The sequence below is a fragment of the Tauraco erythrolophus genome, chromosome 2 (genome assembly GCF_009769465.1).
Source record: "Tauraco erythrolophus isolate bTauEry1 chromosome 2, bTauEry1.pri, whole genome shotgun sequence".
Lineage (NCBI taxonomy): Eukaryota > Metazoa > Chordata > Aves > Musophagiformes > Musophagidae > Tauraco > Tauraco erythrolophus.
In genome coordinates this window covers 118,668,191-118,678,462 of record NC_141466.1, presented here as the reverse complement: position 1 = coordinate 118,678,462, position 10,272 = coordinate 118,668,191, and positions in this window count along the sequence as shown.

Here is a 10,272-nt window from a genome sequence, read left to right as displayed (position 1 = left end):
TCTACACCAATTACTCATCTTTTCCTCCAAGTGTGGAAGACTTGTCTCCTCAGCAAAGCAGAAATGGAAGGATGGAATATGTGTTTGTTAAAGCGCCAGGTAGGAGCAGGGAAAGGAGCCAGGCATTGGAAGGGTGCAAAGTGGATGGAAAAGGCCAGAATTACATTGTTCGGGGGAGTTAATGCTTCAACCCTGTAATTAAACAGGAAAAGTGATATCACTAGTGATTACGAACTCAAATTAGTACAAAACTAAACTTACTGCATGTGCCAACACTGTTTCTAGAACTGCAAGTCACAGATGCATGCAGAAGTGCCACGTTCTTCTGTAAGACTGCTAGCAGCAAGGCTGGTGCTTCAAGCAGACCCTCTCAAGTCCTGCTATTCCAACAGCAAGACTGTCCAAACCACCGGAGAGAGGAAAACTGTATTGCTACCACCAGATTCCCACCTGCTCACTGTATTTTCTCGGATTCGCCAGCCTCAACATTCCCCCTTTCATAAGAAGCCTGCAATGAAGGGGCAAAACTCATCCAGGCACTGAAATAATAATATTATTTTTAAAAGGCAGAGCAAGCATCACAGAGTCTGGCTCTTACAATGAAAGCTGGGATGTGGTGGAGACTGAGGAATTTTTTTGCCATGTTGGCCATTATTTCCCCACCCTTGGACTGGTGTGAAGGATGGGAGCTCTCTGGTGGCAAAACGTGAATTTGCAAAGAGGGACTTCCAGTGGCCCCACTGCTTTTCCTTGCTTATGTGGAAGGCACAAGAGCATAACAGAAAACCAGTCCTGTGCTGCCCTCTCCTAGAGCACTGAGAGCAGTCAGACCTAAGCACTGGACAAGATGCTTTTATTGCAGGGGTCCCTGTTTCAGAGCCTGGCACAACTCCTAGCTTCCAGCCTGCTCCTCACCACTCTGCAGCCCTTCCTCCACCCTAGGCAGGCAAGCTGTGCTGGGACACACGTTCACAGGCCAGGAGGTACCTGCATTCGGTTACATGACAAAAGCAACACCAACCAGCCAGATGAGTGTTTTCTAGGGGCTGCTGTGGCTCCAGTCCAAAGAAAGCAGGGGACAGCCCCCTCTGGGAATCTGAGATGCTGGTGAAAGAACAGGAAAGGTCATGGGATGTCTCGTGGGATGTTTCTCAGGGAACACCTTATCGCTCTCTACAACTACCTGAAAGGAGGTTGTAGCGAGGTGGGTGTCGGTCTCTTCTCCCAAGTAACACGATAGAACCAGAGGAAGTGGTCTCAAGTTGCACCAGGGCAGGCTTAGATTGGATATTAGGAAAAACTTATTCAACAAAGGGGCTGTCAAACATTGGAACAGGCTGCCCAGGGAAGTGGATGAGGTATTTAAAAGACGCGTAGACATGGCACTTATGGACATGGTTTAGTGGTGGATGTGGCAGTGTTAGGCTAACAGTTGGACTCAATGATCTTAAAGGTCTCTTCCAACCTGTATGATTCTATGGGAAGCCAACAGCAAAATGAAAGGGAAGTGCATGAAATTGGTCTGCTTAGAGAAACATCAGCAGCTGTCTAACCTGCTAGCTAAGGAGACAAACACCTCAATCCTCACCATCCAGGTTTCAAGACCCCAAAACAGAAGCAAGAGCCAGCTAAAAACCAGGAGAACTGGGGTGAGAAAAAGCTTGGACTGCCATGATTTTCAGAAACAGGCCTCCACTCTATCTGATTTTTGGCACTGCTCCTTAGGGAATAGTCAAGCTCAAGTGTCCAGTAGCCCTCAAACAGTTGGAGTCTCAGAGGATTGGGAGGATCCAAACCACCCCATCTCATACAGGCAGCCCACGTACAAGGCTTGCTCCTTAAGACCCACCTTGACATATGGTTCTCAGCTGTATGCCACTGCTCCTCTCTGCTTGAAGATCAGCAGATCCACCATCTGGACACATCTGGCATATCTGGTCCCTCCACGGGATCTAGAAAAGAGAGAGAGCAGTGACATGCCACCAATCCTTTCTGGCATGTGCTCTGAGCCACAGGCCCCAGCATGCAGATGAACAATGCCCAGGCAACCTCAGACAGCTGTTCCCACCTCCTGGCCTAGGGCAGAAGCCTCCTGCCCAGCTGCCGCTCCACAAGGTGCAGTGAACACTAGAAGTCTTCATGGGTTCAAATGGTGGTAACTCAAAATCAGGAAGGATGAAATCCACAGAAGGTTATTCAAAACAGAGGCACAATGTCAAACTCAAGACATTCCTGTCTGCACACTGAAGGATGGCAGACCATCTAACTGATCTCCGTCTGCCAGCTCACTGCCTTTGTCCGTCCTTCCCTAGGCATCTGCTGTCAGGAAGAGGATACTAGGCTAGACAGACCTCTGCTCTGACCTAGGACAGCTCTAATGGGAGCAGAGCCTGTCCTTGGGCAATTCCCTCTTCAGTTCTGTTACACTCTTTCCAGTCTGAGAAAGTGTACCATGCTCCAGGAATGACCTGGAGCTGGCCAAATTTGTCAGCTTAAGCCTCTCCGCAAGAGGCATTTGCAGCAGCTGGGGAGAAACAAGTGCATCAAGCAGACAGGGAAAGCCACAGAGGGGTTTAATGCCATGGAAGAGGAAAAAAAAAAAAAGAGCTGGAAACTACTAATTTGTGTCTGGCTGAGAAAGTCAAGACTGCTCTTCTACAGACGTGCGGACAAACTCCTTTCATGCCAGCAGATGGTGCCCTGCCTTCAGTCACCAGCAGGCAGCTGGCCTGGCAGGGGACACCAGCCCTCCGCTCTCCCGCTCCGCCGGCGTTCGCCGGGCACCGTCCTCAAAACGGCGGGAAGAGGGAGACACCGGCCTTGCTTTGCCCCAGGGCCCGGCCACCCCAGCAGGGTATCTCAAGGCCACGTCCACCCTGAACTGGGGTGAGGGTGACTTGGGATTCGGGATCAAGACACTTGGGAACCAGGAGAGGAGGATAAATCACCTGCCTGCCCAGAGGCGAGGCCCCTGGAGCTGGAGTGGAGGTCAGGAGTACCTTTTTGAGCACTATGAGAGCAAAGCGCCCTGTGCTGGGAGAAAAACTTCTGTGATGGGAGATTTGACAGGGGAAGCACTGTCCAAGAGTTGTATTTTGGTTACATTCAAGTCTTTTTGAAACAGCAGAAGTGTCAGAGCCCTGGGGAAGTATTGCAAGGTGGCCTGCACAAGGAGGAAGTTGCTCTGGCAGGCCAGGTGCAGCCCATACACCATCAACTGGCAACCTGTGCTTCCTGGCCTCCTTCAGAAACATGGCTTGTTGGGCGACTACCCATCAAGAGATCTGACCTGTGCTACTCGGGCAATGCAATAGCTCATGAAGACACCATTGGTTGCTGAAGACTGGAAACACACACGCTCACCAAGCTGGTTCATCCCACCAGACCAGCTAGCCTGTCTCCACCCTGTGTGCCAGAGGAGAGCCAGCACACGAAGCACAGGCCACCATCGCAGATCCAGGCACAGAACAGATATAAAGAGGGCAGTGGGAAAGGCCTGCTCCAGTCACACTACCCTGTTTGTCAGTGGAGACTTCCTCACAGCCACCTCGTTGGACAAGACTGACCACAACAGGAATATACAGCTCCCCATGGGCCCGACTATCAGCCCAGGTGGCTAGCAGAGCTATAGCTATCAAGCCACTCTTGACCCCATTCTCGATCTATGCATAAAGACCACATCCGATGGTGCCCACAACACAGATAGGAGAGAGGTCAGGGATACTGTCAGAAGTTCCCACCCATGGCTGTGTGCCTTCTGCCTGCACGCTTGCAGGAAACACAGCGAGACGGTCCTCTTTTCCAGTTTGTCTCTCTGCAATATCCTCCTACTCCTCCACCTCACCTTGCACCGTCCAAGTGGCAGTGGCAGTAGCAGTAGGACTATTGTCTATGTATGCACAAGGCACGTTCACCAGAAAAGCAACACCCTTTTTTAGACTACCTGATATATTAGAAGGCAAAAAAGAAGTAAGCACAACCTGGCATGCATGTTCTTGCTCTCCCTAGCACCCACCCATAACATCGCTGGCATAGCCAGCTCTCATAGCTCTCAGACCCATCCAGTCCCAGGCTGTGGGCAGGACATTTGTCCTGCTGCCTGTCCCAGTTGAGCTCCACAGGCTGCTGTGGCTTCTCACCAGTGTCACAATGGCCAGGGCCGTGCATTGGAAACGAGTGCTTACCTCTCCATACCTGCCTCTGCAATTCAGGCCTCCAGTAACCACCTTAAATTCTCAGAGCACTCCCCTGGATGCAACACCGCATTCCCAGAAATCAGATTCAGTGCTACTTCATTATCTTTGGACAGTTTTGAAGGGGCTTTCTCTACCATCTAGCAAATCCTTCCCAGCTATCAGGCTGCTGTTGATGCACACTGTCATGCTGACTAACATGGTCGCATTGCTTCCTTTTTCATCACCCCATGCGTTTCTTATCTTATGGTTAGACAGTAAGCAGATTAGGGTGGGGATTTTCCAGTCCATGCCTGTACAGTACCTTGCACGATCGGTGATAGATGTGGTAGGGCTAATTCCCGTGCCATCTAATCTTACCCTCAGGACCACTCCTTACAATGAACTTCCAACTTTAACCAACTCAGTAACAACAGACAAGCTCCCTCCACTCCTGAGAGCTAAACTTAGACATGTTCAACAAGTGGTCACAGCCCCAAGAAACACAAACAGGCCTGGAGCTCTCAAGCTAGAAGAAAGAGCCATCCTGCAGAAGCAGCACACCACCAAGAAGTTTCTTCGTTATTCGGGTGCAGCTAAGCACAAACCCTATCATTAAAAAAACAACCTGCTACAACAACCTTCTGTCTGGGTCACAGTGTGTGAGAAGCAGGGGTTAATTTAGTGAGGAAATTAAAAAATTAATTGCATTGCAGATAGATCTCGGCAGCAACCACCTCCACACCTGGAACAAAGCCCACATAAGCCACAAGCGCTTATTCTCTAAGAAATTCTTGCAGCCATGCTGCATTCGATGAGTAGCATTATCATCTGACATGCACAGAGAAGAGATGGCCTAAAGGTTAGGGCGTTACCCTGTAAAGGCAGCGAACACTTCATCGGACGTACCACAGATTTCCTGCCCCAGGCTGGGAGAGTCATGCAGCCTCTCTCGGCTCAGCCCTCCCTCTCTACAGAAGGGGTTGCACACACAGCCGTGTCTCATAGCAAAAACTCAGGAGCATAACCACACTGGACACTGCAAAGCACTCGCCTGATACAGCCAGAGTTGCGACATGGCCAGAGATGCTGCTTAAAATGTTACCCACTGGTTGAGTTCAAGGCCTCGGTGCGCTCAATGTGAGCCTCCCTTCTCAGACTGGGCAAGGAGGGGGCTGGGATTTGAGACCCAATTCACACGTGTGCAGGGAAACCAACACATCGTTGTGAGTTTTGCTTGTTGCCTATTTTGACGATTTAAGCGAAGCAGCAGCTAGTACTTAAGCTGATTCTGGGGCAGGATGCGTTTCATTCTCATCACTTCAAGTACTTTGGACAGACACTTCAGTGGCAACAGAAGCAGGGAGAAAGGAAAAAAAAAAAATTAAACAAGCCAGGTAGGAAAGTAGCTTGACGACATTCTTCTTGCATGTTTAAATTAGCATGGGGCTGTTCCATTCCTGAGCTGCAGCCTTGTGGTATTCCCTCCTTCTAGTGGTGAAAATGCCCCAGGGGTAACAAGGCATCGGGCTACCTTCCCCATCCCACTCAATCCAGAATGGTTCTGATGAGGCTGACAGAGTGAGCCAGGATTTACAGCAGTAAGCAGGGTCAGATTTTGGTCCAGCTGTTCATAGCCTTCAGAGTGTTTACTGTACGGAAATTAAAAGGACTGCAACCTGCAGCAATTGGGGAAGTTGAGAGCAAATTAAAAAGAACACGAGTTCTGGCATTCATCCCTAGCAATTTAGGACAGCCTTTTCATTTTTGTAAAACTAACATGTATTTGTAAGCAACCACCAGCTCCCATCTGCACTACATCTCAAATTGCACTATAGAAAAGGCAGTAACAACATTAAACTTCACAAACGGGAAACTAAGGTAAAGAGGAAAAACAGCTTGCCCAGCCTCACCTCACAGGCTAGGGGCAGGGGTTTGGACCAGACTCCAGGCTCTTGGTTCCTGCACACTGCCTGCTGTGCCCCACTGACCCCTTAGAAAAGGAACGGAGCATCACAGCACCTTCTGTAAATCACCTTTAGGTTCTCCTCCTCCCCCAAAATTTCCCTTTAAATTTTGATTCCAGTGCATCTACTATCAGAACGTTTCAGCAATGCACAGCAATGGGCTTCTCAGTGCTTTGTTTGCCAGTGAAATAGCTATGACTGTAAGGTTTACAGAGACTTTCTGTTCCTGTCTAAAATTATCTTTGCTGAGCCTTGCGATGCCAAGAGCACAGAGCCAATATTCCATAAGCCCTGAGAAAAATGGACTATGTTTCAGGCACACTCAGCTAGTGCGGTTACAGTAGCATCCATCAGCCACAACCAAACCTCAGCGCCACCATGTCAGGCCTCGCACAAGGGGACACTGCCTGTTTCTTTGCTGCATGAGAGAGCACGTAAAGTCCAGGCCTGATCCTGCCGCCCGGGTGCTCTGCAGTTGTGGGGTGGTTGTCCAGCCAAAGAGGAGTCTCTGCAATCCCTGCGCGAACTGCAAGATTAGGGCAAAGGGGTATGAAAAGACAGCAGGTGGATGCAGACAGATGGGAGAAGCGGGGGCTAACAGGGAGACAACAGCAATTAGCATAAGCAGAGGCAGTCTCAGCTCACCAGCTGCTTTGCCAATTGTCTGCCTCCCTGATTTCCAACAGCAAAGCTTTTTGCCTTTGAGCACAGCCAGTAGCTAAAACTGCCCCTCCGAACTGAAAATATCGGGGGGGGGGGGGGGGGGGGGGGGGGGGGGGGGGGGGGGGGGGGGGGGGGGGGAGGGGACGGGGGAAATAACATTTCCATGGCACAAAAGCAAGGCTTGCAGGGCTGTCATGTAGGAGTTTGCCTAAGTAAGGCATGGAGCAGGCAGCTCAAAACAGCCACCAAATACTTCAGAGTGAAAGGCTAAAAAGGAAGGTTTTAGAGGAGGAAATGAGTCAGTAGCTTCAAGGACGGGAGGGGGAGTTCAAATAGCTGAGGCATATAAAGTAAGCAAGTAGTCACCATCTCAAATGCCTAGAAATCAGTGAGGTGGATGATCTTTGGTTTCTGTTGATGCAGGGTCTCATTTGCAAACGGGAGTCCATGGGTGGATGCTGGGTTTTCAAGCAGTCCTTCACCGGGAAGAAGCTTGTCAGCTGCAATTCATGTTCGTGTTTCAGACTGGAGCCAAAGCAGTCACCACCAGCTACAGGATTGCTGAAATTTCTTTGACTCCTCTGTGGCTGGGGCATGGACTTTTTTTTTGGGGGGGAAGTTTCAGGTTAATTGCCATTTGCCTTAAGAGAGGGAGAGAGATTCACCTTTCGAGATGGTTTGTCCAAACATCCAGCTTATTTATAGCACTAAGGCTAGGAAAAAAGAACAAAGCTTATTCAGTGTTGAAAAGCAGCAAAGCTAGTAAAAAAACTCCATCTCCACAATGCTGTAGCAACCCACAGTGTTCATTTCTTTCTGCATAATAACCCTGTATTGCACCAAAACCCTGGGGGTGAAGGGGAGAGTCTCAGCTCCTGGAAGCCTTAACCGTGCTCGCTCACACACCACCACAGCAGCTGGCCGTAGCAGGATGTACACACGTGGAGCAGTAAGCCATGAAAGGGTTAGTGTCAGCATGGCAGTAAGCCATAAGGCATCACTTCCTCACCGCTGCCCCAGGTCCCTGCCCCGTCAAAAGGGAAGGACTGATGGAAAGAAGACTCGTAAAAAGAAGCAAAAAAATTTCCTCCCACCCTCCCTAAAGCAGGGAGCTTCCCCTCAGTTGAGGCACAGAGACGACAGCTACGTAACTGCTACACGAGAACCCTGCTGGAAACCCTCTCTGAGGGAAACCGCAGCACTGCAAACAGTTGGGTTGATGCTTAAGGTCACAGGCACGTGAGGAGTGGGCTGTCAAGTCAGGGGAGCAGCACAGGACTGGAAAAACACTCCCTTTCCCCTACACAAGCAGCAGCATGGGATTTACCTACAGTACGGGTTCCCAAACTGTGACATATGTCCTGCTATCACCAGCAGGCAGCTCCCAGTGCAGAGCTGGAGCTCCCACTGCCCATGCTGGTACAGCACGCAGAAGCCCACGGAGTCCTACGCCAAGGCAGGCTGGTACCACCATAAACCACACACTTGTCAGTGCATCTTGGTGCACAGATCCTGCCTCTAGCTTCCTCAAAGCACCACAGCCGCGGTGTTTATGCCTCACTGGGCTATGCTGGTTTGTCTTTTGGGGAATTACCCCTTTCAAAAAGCCACCGTGGTTGTCGGTCAGTGACCTTCCCAGAGCAAGCACATCTTTCCCATGAGAGAGAAACAAGTGAAAGAGATCTCCCTTACTCTGCTGGTAAAGGAGTTCCTGTCCTTGCTGAGGTTCCTCTAACTAGTTAGATACCCTCTCAACCCACTGCAGTGTTTCCAAAAACTCAACAAGACCTCTTGAAACGGACTGAGTTAACACACCAGTTCCAACTCATTTTCCCTTATAAGTATATAACACGAAACAGCCCCAGCCCTGTTCTCATGGCCTTACATCGTCCCTTCCCCTCCTCCCCAGGATGTCTTACTTCTGTACCCCTCTTTCATAGTGAAACAAATCTACGAAGAACAAGCTTGGAACAATAACAGACAAATTACCCACATCAATTAAGACTAAAAAGCACAGCTATCCCAGGTTTCCGTTACATGCCACTGGAGATGGAGGTCTGCTACAGCCCTGCACAAGGAGGCCCCTGTTGCCAAATGGCACCTGCCCTAATTTTCTGTCCCAGCCATGTGGCATGCACTGCTACCAGGCTAACAGTCACAGCAGAAACACAGGACCAGAACAAGCTGTCCGGAGAACAACTTGTAGAACCTCATAGGACTGAAGCTCTACTATTGCACAGGCATTTTATCTGACTTGTTTTAGAACTGTATGTTTAAAAAAGAAAAAACAAACACGTCCCTACTCAATTCTTGTTATAACTTCCAAAGTAAGTTAAGACTTTGGTTCAAATTTAAGCATTCCTTGATTAAATACATCAGAAAGGAGCCTAGGGAAGAACCATCCACCTCAACTTAAATCTAAGTCCTACTGGTAGGTCTTTTGCTAGTTTGACCACAAATCTAATGCAAGTGCTCTTGCAAAAGGGACCCCTGGCCAGTGTAAGCTACTCAAGAGCCTAATGAAATAGGACTGCTTTTTCAATACATGCGTCTTCAATATGGAGTCTTTCAGCAACTTCTATCTAATGTGAACAGGTGTAACAGCATCTAAGAAGGGCATCTACTGGGGTATGCCACAAGGGGAAAAAATCAAAATGTAACACCCTTAATTAGATGGATGAAAACCATTAAGGAAGGGTTCACACCTTTAGTATTGAAGCTTCATGCTAGCTGTAACCTAGTATGAAGTATTGCTGCCTTATACTCCATTCCTGAAAACATGCAATCGAGTTATGTTTTGTTTTCTGCTTACAAGCAGGCACAGAGACTCAATAAATAAGCTTGATGCCAGGGGCTTTTTGCTCATTGATTCAAGCCAGGAACACCACCACAGTCAGGTTTCATTACTGGATCCTAATTGTCTATACATTTTTTAACATCAGCAGGTGCTTCTGTAATCCGATTACAAAAAGCCTGAGCTTCACAGCCCAAAAACATCAAGGAAATAATTATTTTCATAGCATTTCAGAGCGAGCCGTACTGCAATAAACACGGAGCAAGGAGCACATTTTCCAAGACCCCTGGCCTTAAGAGCAGCTTTTTCTCCGCGGTCAGCTTTGTCCCGAGGACAAACCTTTCATTGTTTCAGCCACCTGAACCAGACGCTGCTCGGCTAGGCGCGGGGCCGCGCCTGCGGCTCCTGCGGCGGCCGCCGCTCGGGAAACATGCACAGGGTTTCCTGCAGCGGCCCCAGCCAATCAGGAGTGCCTGACCGAGATCGCACCAAAGTAGGTATTAAAAAAAAACGCTTAAAAAAAAAAAAAAAGAAAGAAAGAAAAGCCCCACAAACCCCACACTTCCTCCTCGCCAGCTCTCCTCAGCCCTCCGCCCCCATCTGCTCTCGGTCAGGCCGCCTCCTCCCGCCGGCTGCCCTGCTGCTCGCCCCAGGGCCGTGGCCGCCCCACAGCCGC